The sequence below is a fragment of the Salvia splendens genome, chromosome 6 (assembly GCF_004379255.2).
Source record: "Salvia splendens isolate huo1 chromosome 6, SspV2, whole genome shotgun sequence".
Taxonomy (NCBI): Eukaryota; Viridiplantae; Streptophyta; class Magnoliopsida; order Lamiales; family Lamiaceae; genus Salvia; species Salvia splendens.
Genome location: NC_056037.1, coordinates 15,318,452 through 15,328,471, shown reverse-complemented (window position 1 = coordinate 15,328,471; position 10,020 = coordinate 15,318,452). Strand labels below are relative to the sequence as shown.

Sequence of the window (10,020 nt, the reverse complement as noted above, 5' to 3'; positions counted from 1 at the left end):
ATATGTCTAAAAATGTGAGTTTAAATGAAATAAATATATGAGCTTGAAATTGAGCGATATGAGGAAGAAGGGTACTATGCTTGAAAGTATGGAATCCAATGAATCATATGTGTGTTGTAAGAATGTGAAATGTATTGATGACCAATATATGATGAAATTTGAAAATGAAATGTGGTATATGGTGCGACGGGAGTATTCGATCAGCCCATGCGGGTGTACTTCGCTTAACCCATATACCTGTGTGTTATCACTAAGCACTTGAGACAAATGAGTGCAAATATTTGAGGTGATCGGTATGTATTTCTATATATGATTATGTGCGAACTAGCACATGTGATAAAATGTGTTATAATATGTGGACATATGAAACGTATATGATAACAGTGATATGTGACATGTGATTTGATGTGTCTTGATATATGTGTGACTTGGGAATGGAAATGTGATGATATATGGTCTGATATGCCTGGATATATGGTCCGTGTATTCAGATCTTGTTATATGAGTTTTTATTGAGTTTTGATACTAGTACTAAGAGTTCAAGATTTAATGTTGTGATGATGAATATTGAGATGTGAATGTGTGGAACTATATAATGTTTTGGATGAAGTGATATATGTGACTGCGTGTTCTAAATGGACTATACGGTGCTAGAAAGTGAGCTATATGCATATAATGTGATATGATGGAAAATTTGTGCGCTGCATGAAATAGATGAATGTGTTTGAAACTAAGTCATATGAGGTGAAATCTGATATGATTGAAAGAAAGAGATTCATATGAATTATATATTTGAAAATGAAAGTAGAATGCAAAAAAAGGCTTATGCTCGATATATGATGGAATTTGAAAACAAATATGGTTGTTGATGAATACTGACTTGATATTTGAACTTTGTTGTGATTTGTTGGTTTGATAAAAAAAAAGAGGTAATAAGCGAAAATAAGTATAATGGAAGTGATATGTAGTGCAAGGCGAACTAAAATAAATGTATGTGATACAATTCAGAGAAATGTATGTAACTATGATGTGAATAAATGGTTGTGATAAGATAGAAAGCATGACGTGCTAAATGACTGATAAAAGATAATAATAATATTATTACGTGATTGTGAAATGTGGTTGTGTTAAGATTGTGATATATTCTTTGAATTAACTCACAATAATTTGTGTGGTATGCTATTATCAGGTTGTGCATTTTTACTACTATATTCTATAAATTTTATGAAGTGGCATAGGATTGTGACTTCGGTAAGTTCCAGGAAGTCAAAGTAAGATTGGATAAAGTTACATGTGATTATAAGAGATTGAATGATGTTATACGAAAATACGAAGGTTGTGCGAAATTAAAAGATAATATGAGATTAGATGATATGATACGATAAATGTTTATAGCTATTTAAATCAAGTGAAATTTCGAGGACGAAATTCTTTTAAGGGGGGAAGAGTTGTAACATCCCGAATTATAGGGCTTGACGAAACGTTTGGATATGTGATGAGGAATAGTAGTTAAGTTAAACTATAAGGTAGAAATTTAATACGAAATGTCGATTATGCGATTTTCGGCAATTTCTTTTACCCACGTAAAATCGTAAATCGAAGCTAAGGGCTAATAATTTTATAAATTATAAAATTATGGCCTAGCATAATTGTAAATAATGTGAGGAATTATTTTGGGCCATTAGAAGGTAATAAAAAAAATTCTATCGCATATTTTTTCAGTTTTTAGCGAAATCAATCGGCGAAACTTTTGAAGATATAGACGGGAATAATTTTACCTTAAACTAGAATCTAAATGCTAAATGAGGGTATAAAGAAATCCTAAATGTGATATCATATGGTAGGAAAATAAAATATTGGAAGATTAAAAGAATAATTAAAAATATTTTACATAATAAACTAAATCTAGAAGATTCTAATCAATTATATATTAATCTAGACTTCATCTTCCACTCATTTTCTTCAAAAAAAACCGTGCATATCAGCCCCCATAGGAGAAGTAGACCTCAAGCTTTCATCTCCCTCTATTTTGCAAATCGTTCGGTGAAATCGAATTCTAGACGCGTACTCCCCGATGACTTGAGGTAAACCTTCTTTTCTATACCACTTTTGTTGCTATTTGAGTGATGATTTGGAGGGTGTGTGGGCTGTGATTTTCATGCTTCATATTTGTGAGTGGAGTTGTGGTCTTTGTTTAATTCTTTCGATAGATACGAGTTTGTAGACGTCGATAACGTTGGGTTACACCCTTGGATTTAAATGTATCGAACCCTAACCCAAATTTCCATCATGATCGAAACCCTAGGATATAATTGAGGTGTTTGGCCTGTTGTGGATTTGAATTTGGTTGGGAAAAGTGTTTAACGTCGTGAATAAACGTCGTTTGATTCGATAATCATAATGAAATCCAATTATGGTAGAAATTGTGAAATAATCGAACAAAGTTGGCTATAACTAAATATTTTTGATATTATATAGAGTAAATGGTTGTTGATTTATGGTTAATGGGATGATTAAACATAAATGGAAATAGAATTTGATACAAAAGTATGAGTCAGATTTACTCCTCTGTTTTTCAGCCCCATATTCCGAATTGTTTTGAATATTTAGGACTGTGAAAAGTTTGGTTTATCAATTTTTATAATAACTCTGATGAGTCTAGAGAGTCCCTGACTTTTATGGAGAATTTAGGAGTTCGTTTACTATGTGTATAAATTGTTATAACAATACAGCTACGAACTGTCAAAATTCTGGTACTTTGTCATATTTTGGTATGTGTTATCCGAAATATTTAGGGCATGTAAGGTCGATGAAAACTTGATTTCATAATTTCTAAATTAACTAAAAGGTGTTTAGTTGTTCTCTGAATTTTATGATTAATTAAAGAGTACAAATACCATTTACAAAAATTGTTTAGAAAATGCTGCCAGAAATTGTCTAATTTTGGTAGTCTGTGGGAAAACAAGAATATCTCTTAAACTATTGGGAATCCTTGAGTGAATCATGTTGGATTATAAATTGACTTCTTTGGGTAAATATGAGTTATTAATAGTTACGCTATTTATATTACGCATAAAGGCGAAGGAACCTATAGTGCATTTTGGAGACAAAGGAGTGAACCTAGAAGGTAGAGAAGTATCAAGGTGAAATATGCTTATGTTCATAAGCCTAAGAGGTAGGATATTCTTACTATGAATTTTACTTCTCTTGTTTGAACTGTGTGAACTAAATGTATAATAATATGTTATTCTATGTGATAATTATATATATGTCATTAGAAGACACAAATGGAATTATTATGATATTTATAAACATGATATGAAAGTTCTACAAAGAAATTGTATAAATATAATTATATGATGATGATAGAAATAATATGGTGTGAAATGTGATAATATGCGTTGAAGTGTGTATGAATCACACTTTTAATTTTACATATATTATGTGGTTGATTGCTATATGTTGATTGTGGTGAATATTTGGGTTATATGGTGTGAACTAAATATGGTTATGCGCTATTTGATATTGATGGTGGAATACGATATGGATATGTGATTGATGCAACAGATATGTTTTATATGTTATATTCGAATTATTTGGTAGGATAAGATATGGATATGTGATTGATGAAATTGATATGTTTTGCATATGATATTGGAATTATATGAATCATTCGACTAAAGAGGATCTGTGACGGTCTTGCCCTGGATCTGAAATCACAGTGGACATATTGGGACCTTCGGGTCACATCACAGTGGGACCTTCGGGTCAAATCACAGTGGGACCTTCGGGTCAAATCATATTGGGACCTTCGGGTCAAATCACAGTGGGACCTTCGGGTCAAATCATATTGGGACCTACGGGTCAATCATATTGGGACCTTCGGGTCAATCATATTGGATATCCCGGGCAGATACCAGGCCTGATCCGTCACAGAATAATAAAAAGGAATAGAGAGGCATATGTATATGGATATGAAATTGTTTATGATATAGGTTGTATATTATTTCTGATTATATGTATTTCGGTATATGAGTACCTTGGCGATCGTTATATGTGTTTGAAATGGGTTAACATTTGCGATTTGTCTGCATTGGTGTGTGGATAAGAATGTAACATAAAGTTATAAATGACTGAATGACTTTGGATATGGAAATAGGACGTATGACATATTATGGGAAGTAATATGCTTATAAGATAAGAATAAGTGTGAATAAATAATAATTAGCTAATTGAATAAATTAAGGAATTATATGGAAACATGTATTTTGTAAGTAAGTATATGAAGAATTATGGTGCAATTTGATAGTATTGTTATGAGATATTATCTGGAAAACACGGTGAACGTATAGATGTTGTAATAAAGTGATATATGGTAATACAAGAAAAGAATCATGATATATGATGTCTTAAGAAATGACAACATGTGGAAGGTGATACGGAAATTAATATGTGTTGACGGGTAAAAGATTAATATAGTAAATTATGAAAGTGGGAAGTGCTAAGAATGAATGGTTATAAGTAAAAGATAAATAATGTAAAAGTCTCAATACAGTTTAGATTAGAAAATTGATTTTTATAGTTTGGATATATCTACTGAGCTGTGGAAAGCTCACTCCTATCATCTTTTACCCCCTGCAGGTTAGAGTTGATAGTATGTCAGTGTGGTTGGGCAGCTTTGCAATTTTTGGCTGGTCACTGGTGATCAACATGGTTAAAAGTCGTGGCATGTTGTATAATAGTTCAATCTTTGATCTTTCGCTGGATAAATGTTAAGTTTTTAATTGTAATAGTTTTTAATTGCTCTTTTTAAGCTAAAAAGAAAATAGGAAAATTTCAGTACGTGTTGTCGATACTGAAACGTGACACCACGTATTCGGTGGGTTTACCTACCGGGTAAGGGGTGTTACACATCGTCTCTCCCAGCAGTGGTAGTGGTGTTGCTTTTGCTAGCTGCTGTCAGACACATCCACCGCCCCACGACCGATTTTGTTGATTTGAGCCTCTTTTGTGTTCTTCTTAGGGGGAAGTGACGAGAACCAAACGATTTCGAAGTCTCACCGCTGTTTGATTGTAGTTTCTCGCCCGTCGACAGATTTCTTCCTCCGCCTGTAGAAGATTTCTTCATCCACCGTAGATGAGGATTTTTCTAACTGCATTAGTTTTTTGTTTTTCGCAACTCATCCATTTCTCGTGGATTGCGGCGGGAGTCTCTCGATTTGTTATGTGTTCTATCGACAAAATTCTATGGGTTTGTGTTGTCTTACAAATCTTCTTTTTTTTAATGATGTTTTGAATATGATCTAGGATGGAATTGTTAGGATTTAGAGAAGAAGAAGATTAATATAATTAACCTTTAATTATGTACCTTAATGAAGAATAATTAAATCAATTTTGCTGTAATTATTAATAAAATTTGCCAAATCAATCGTGAGTCATTCAATTTATTTAATTAACCAATTATATAATTAAATTAATTAAAAATTATATACATTAAGATCTATAAAGAAATAAAATATATAAGGGTATTTTTGTCCTTACAATTTTATATCCGTAAAACCCATTTTGTGTATCAAACAACATTTTAAAAAGACTATCTTGACACTATCATACTTTCGGCCCGAAAACACTATCTCTAGCTAGTTTTCTTGCACTATCTTATCTTTATAATTATGCTCATATTTGAGATTAGAAAATATAATGCATTTTATTTTAAAATTGTTCTTAACTAAAACAAGTTCTTTATTATATACACTTATTTAAGAACTAAAATAGTGAAAAAATTTATGAGTAATTATATTAAAAACTAATCTATTTTTAATATTTAATGAAATGACTTTAAAAACTTGAGACAGAAAATAGATTGACTAAATTATAAATCTCCAAAGTCAGTGAAATTATATATCGCATCTCTAATCTGAAATTCTTGAATCCAACACTACCGATAGCCTACATAAGACAGGCTCCCACGAGTCGGCCTGTCAAATTGGATACCATCGAATACCCGATTCGAAATTTTCGGGTACCCGATACCCGATCCGAATTTGATTTACGGTACCCAAATTCCCGACTCGGGTATCCAGTCCCGATTGTAATTTTGATTTTTATTTTTATTTTTTGAAAATTAACTATAAAATATTTTACAATTTATTTAATATTATTTAGTTCGAATTTAATACAAAGTTGAAATAATGTTCAAGAAAAATAACTACTAACTTTTAAACATACAAAATTCTTGTAGTTGTTCGAATTTAAGAGAAAAATTAACTACAAACTTTGAAAAATACAAAATTCATAAGTTATAGTACTATTAACATCTTTCATCCATCCACAATAAGAAAATAAATTACACTAAGAAATTAAATTGCATACTAACATCTTTCATCTATCCACATGTAATTAAGAAATTGAATTACATTTTTTATCTTTCATCCATCCACAATAAGAAATTAAATTAAATTAAATTAAATTACATCTTTCATCCATCCACAATAAGAAATTGACATATTAACATCTTTCATCTATCCACATGTAATTGGGAAATTAAATTATATTTAATTATAATAAAAAAATTAACTTATTAATTTAAAAAAAAAAACAAATCGGATAATTTAGGTATACCTGATTGGGTATCAGGTAACCCGATACCCGATCATCCAAAATTCTCGCTACCCGATCCCGATCCGATACCTGAAAAATCGAATTTTGGGTATCCAATTACCCGACTTTTTCTGGTTTGGATATCGAGTATTCAATATCCAATATCCATTTTGACAGGCCTACTCACGAGGGACCGAACCTAGTCTCACAAAAAAAAGTCAGCTAAATTGAAATGATGCACTATGTTATTGTTCATTCCACATTTAGTTATTATACTATGACTCATTGCACAATTAATGATAACAGTTTGCAGTGTACTCTGCACTGAGTTACACTCTGCACTAAGTATGCATGCATACTCATGGTCTGGGAATAGGAGGCAGCCAACTTTATGACGAAAAACTGACATGGAAAAATGTTGCTTGATCACAAGCACAACTATTGGTCTAGTTCATTTTGCATAGAAGACTAAACACTAAGGGCATCAGCAGTGGGGCGCTTAAGGCGCGCCCTATGGCGCGCCACGTCATCTGTTTTATCCTCCTACCTCTCCACCTGCAGTGGGTCGCCCTAAGGCGCGCCCTATGGCGCTCCACATCATCATTTTTTTAATATTTACAAAATCCATACGAATTTAAAAAAACTTAATAAATTAAAATACGAATTTCAAAAACTTCATTTCATTTAATAAAAATTAATACATTACAATGCGAATTAAAAAAAATGCAAACTCAGCGACGGCGGTTACGAGCCCACACTTTTTCAATCATGTCGCTCATGAGCTGCGCATGATCCTGTTGGTTGCGCATTGAGGCCTATCTAGATAGAACCTCATTGAAGCCTAACGGTAACCCTCTATCGGGTGTCTCGGTCGATGTGCCGGACGAGCTAGATGCACGGTCATCTTCATTCCAATCAGAGATGCTTCCGCCTTCATTCTCGACTATCATGTTGTGCATGATTATGCACGCATATATGACATCGGCGATGACTTCCTTGTACCAGGAACGAGCCGGCCCTTTCACAATTGCCCACCGTGATTGGAGCACACCAAATGCCCGCTCGACATCCTTCCGCGCCGACTCCTGCTTTTGCGCAAATAAAACCCTCTTCTCACCAATTGGGCAGCTGACCGTCTTTAGGAAAACTGGCCACTGTGGGTAGATGTCATCGGCCAAGTAGTACCCCATATGGTATTGGCGTCTGTTGACAGTGAACTCGATGGCCGGGCCGTTGCCGTTACATTACTCGGTGAAGAGGGTGGACGAGTTGAGGACGTTAATGCCGAAGTAAGCATGCCAGATCCAGAGTCGATGGTCAGCGACGGCTTCGAGGATCATCGTCGGGTGGCTGCCCTTGTATCCACTTGTGAATTGGCCTCTCCACACCGTCGGACAATTCTTCCACTGCCAGTGCATACAGTCGATGCTCCCGAGCATCCCAGGAAACCCGTGCACCGTCTCGTGCATCTGCATCAGACCCTGGCAATTAGTGGCAGTCGGCTTGCGCAAATATGTGTCGCCATAGGCCTCTATTATCCCCCGACAAAAGCGCTTCAGACACTCGCGGCCTGTAGAATCCCCGCAGTGGAGGTACTCGTCAAAAAGGTCCGCCGTGGTGCCGTATGCCAACTGACGAATAGCAGTCGTGCACTTTTGCAATGGTGTAAGGCCGGGTTTGCCGATGTCGTCTTCCCGAAACGTGAAGTATTCATCACGTGAAGACAATGTCCGAACAATGCTGAGAAAAAGGTACCGCGACATTCTAAACCGGCGGCGGAAAACAGTCGGGCCCCATCGTGGTTGATGGGCAAAATAGTCTTCAACCTGACGTTTGTGAGCTTCCGGGTGGTCGAGTCGGACATACGTCCTATGTCGAATAGGCCTATGGACTTGCTCAGCCGCCGCTGCCGCCGCCTCCTCCTCGCGCTGCATTGCCGCATAGCATGCCGCCATGGCCTCTTCAACGGCTGCATCTAATGCTTCTGACGTCGAACTACCGGACTCAGACGAACTAGAACTATTGGTGTCATCGCCAAGATTCATTTTGGTTGGATGTTGAGAGAGAATATGTAAAGAGATAGTCGATATGTTCGTATGTACAAATGAATGAGAAACGAGATTTAAATAGAAAATCAAAAACGTGTGCCATCGTCCGCGACCATCGTCCGCGTAGCCCACAGTGGGGCGGACGATGGCGCGGCCGATGGCCTATCGTCCGCGTAGGCCGCAATGGGGCGGACGATGGCGCGGACGATGGACATCGCCCGCGCTATACTCCGCGCCCTTAGTATAGGGCGCGACGATCGTCCGCGGCCTATGTCACGCACCCGCAATGGGGCGGACGATGGCGGGCGCGGACGATGCGCGCCATCGGGCGTGCCATCGTCCGCCCCATTGCGGATGGCCTAAGGCTCCGTTTGGTAGCTATGTTACAGCTAGATAATACTAGAACTTATCCGGATTTAGCTATGTGTTTGGTAGCTATGTTACGAATATGCACAACCCGTGTTTTGTGTCCGGCCCGGACAAAGCCCACTTAAAAGCCTATGTTTCAAGGAACAATGTAACTACTCATTTGCCTAAGTTACATATCTAAGTCTACATAGTTAGTTTTAGGAAAATACAATTTTACCCATCAATTTATATATGGTCATATTTATATATACACATACATACTTTTAATTATATTTCAATATAACAAATAATAATTAATTTAATTAATAATGTGCAATAATATCATAAAACAAGAATTAAACTATATAATTATTCATAGAATTAATGTACGATAAGAAATACAAAGTTATGGTATGTTTGGGTATTTTTAATATACATAAAATATGTAATAAAAATAAAAGTAACAAATATAATTATGATCATATTTATTTAATTTCTCGTTTTTATCATTTTTATATAATAAGAAATGATATGCTTGGATATTTTTCATATAAATAAAATTATATAATAATAAAATTATATATCAAATTTAAGTTATGATCATACTCCATTTATTATGTACTCCCCATTTTTAGCATTTTATATAATAAGAAACGGTATGCTTGGGTATTTTTCATCTTCAACATTGCCAACACCACCCAAAATTAAGGCAACATGAGGATAGTTTAATCATTAAGTTAAATTAATGAGGATATTTTTTACAATCCTAATTTTTATCTTTAGTTATAACTTGTTGTACCCAATATCTAAATCGGATAACTCACAATTATCCTTAGCTACCAAACACCCAATCAAGATAAATTAAGTAATCGAAACTATAATAACTATCACTATTTGTATCATGCCCAGTCAAAATTAAACATAACGTAGCTACCAAACGATACCTAAGGAGAGACTCTACATATATATAAATTTGTGTCTTCTCCAAGGATGAAACAAAATTGTTGATCATATTATCTTTGTA

The 10,020-nt window shown here is 35.0% G+C and overlaps 1 long non-coding RNA gene across 1 annotated transcript; it reads left to right on the top strand.

Moving 5' to 3' along the window:
* Positions 1 to 1,198: 1,198 nt before the first annotated feature.
* On the top strand, positions 1,199 to 5,327 carry LOC121808011. Its single transcript, XR_006052089.1, has 3 exons — positions 1,199 to 2,084; positions 3,079 to 3,175; positions 4,642 to 5,327. It is a non-coding gene; the product is annotated as an uncharacterized LOC121808011 (long non-coding RNA).
* The last annotated feature ends 4,693 nt before the right edge of the window (positions 5,328 to 10,020 follow it).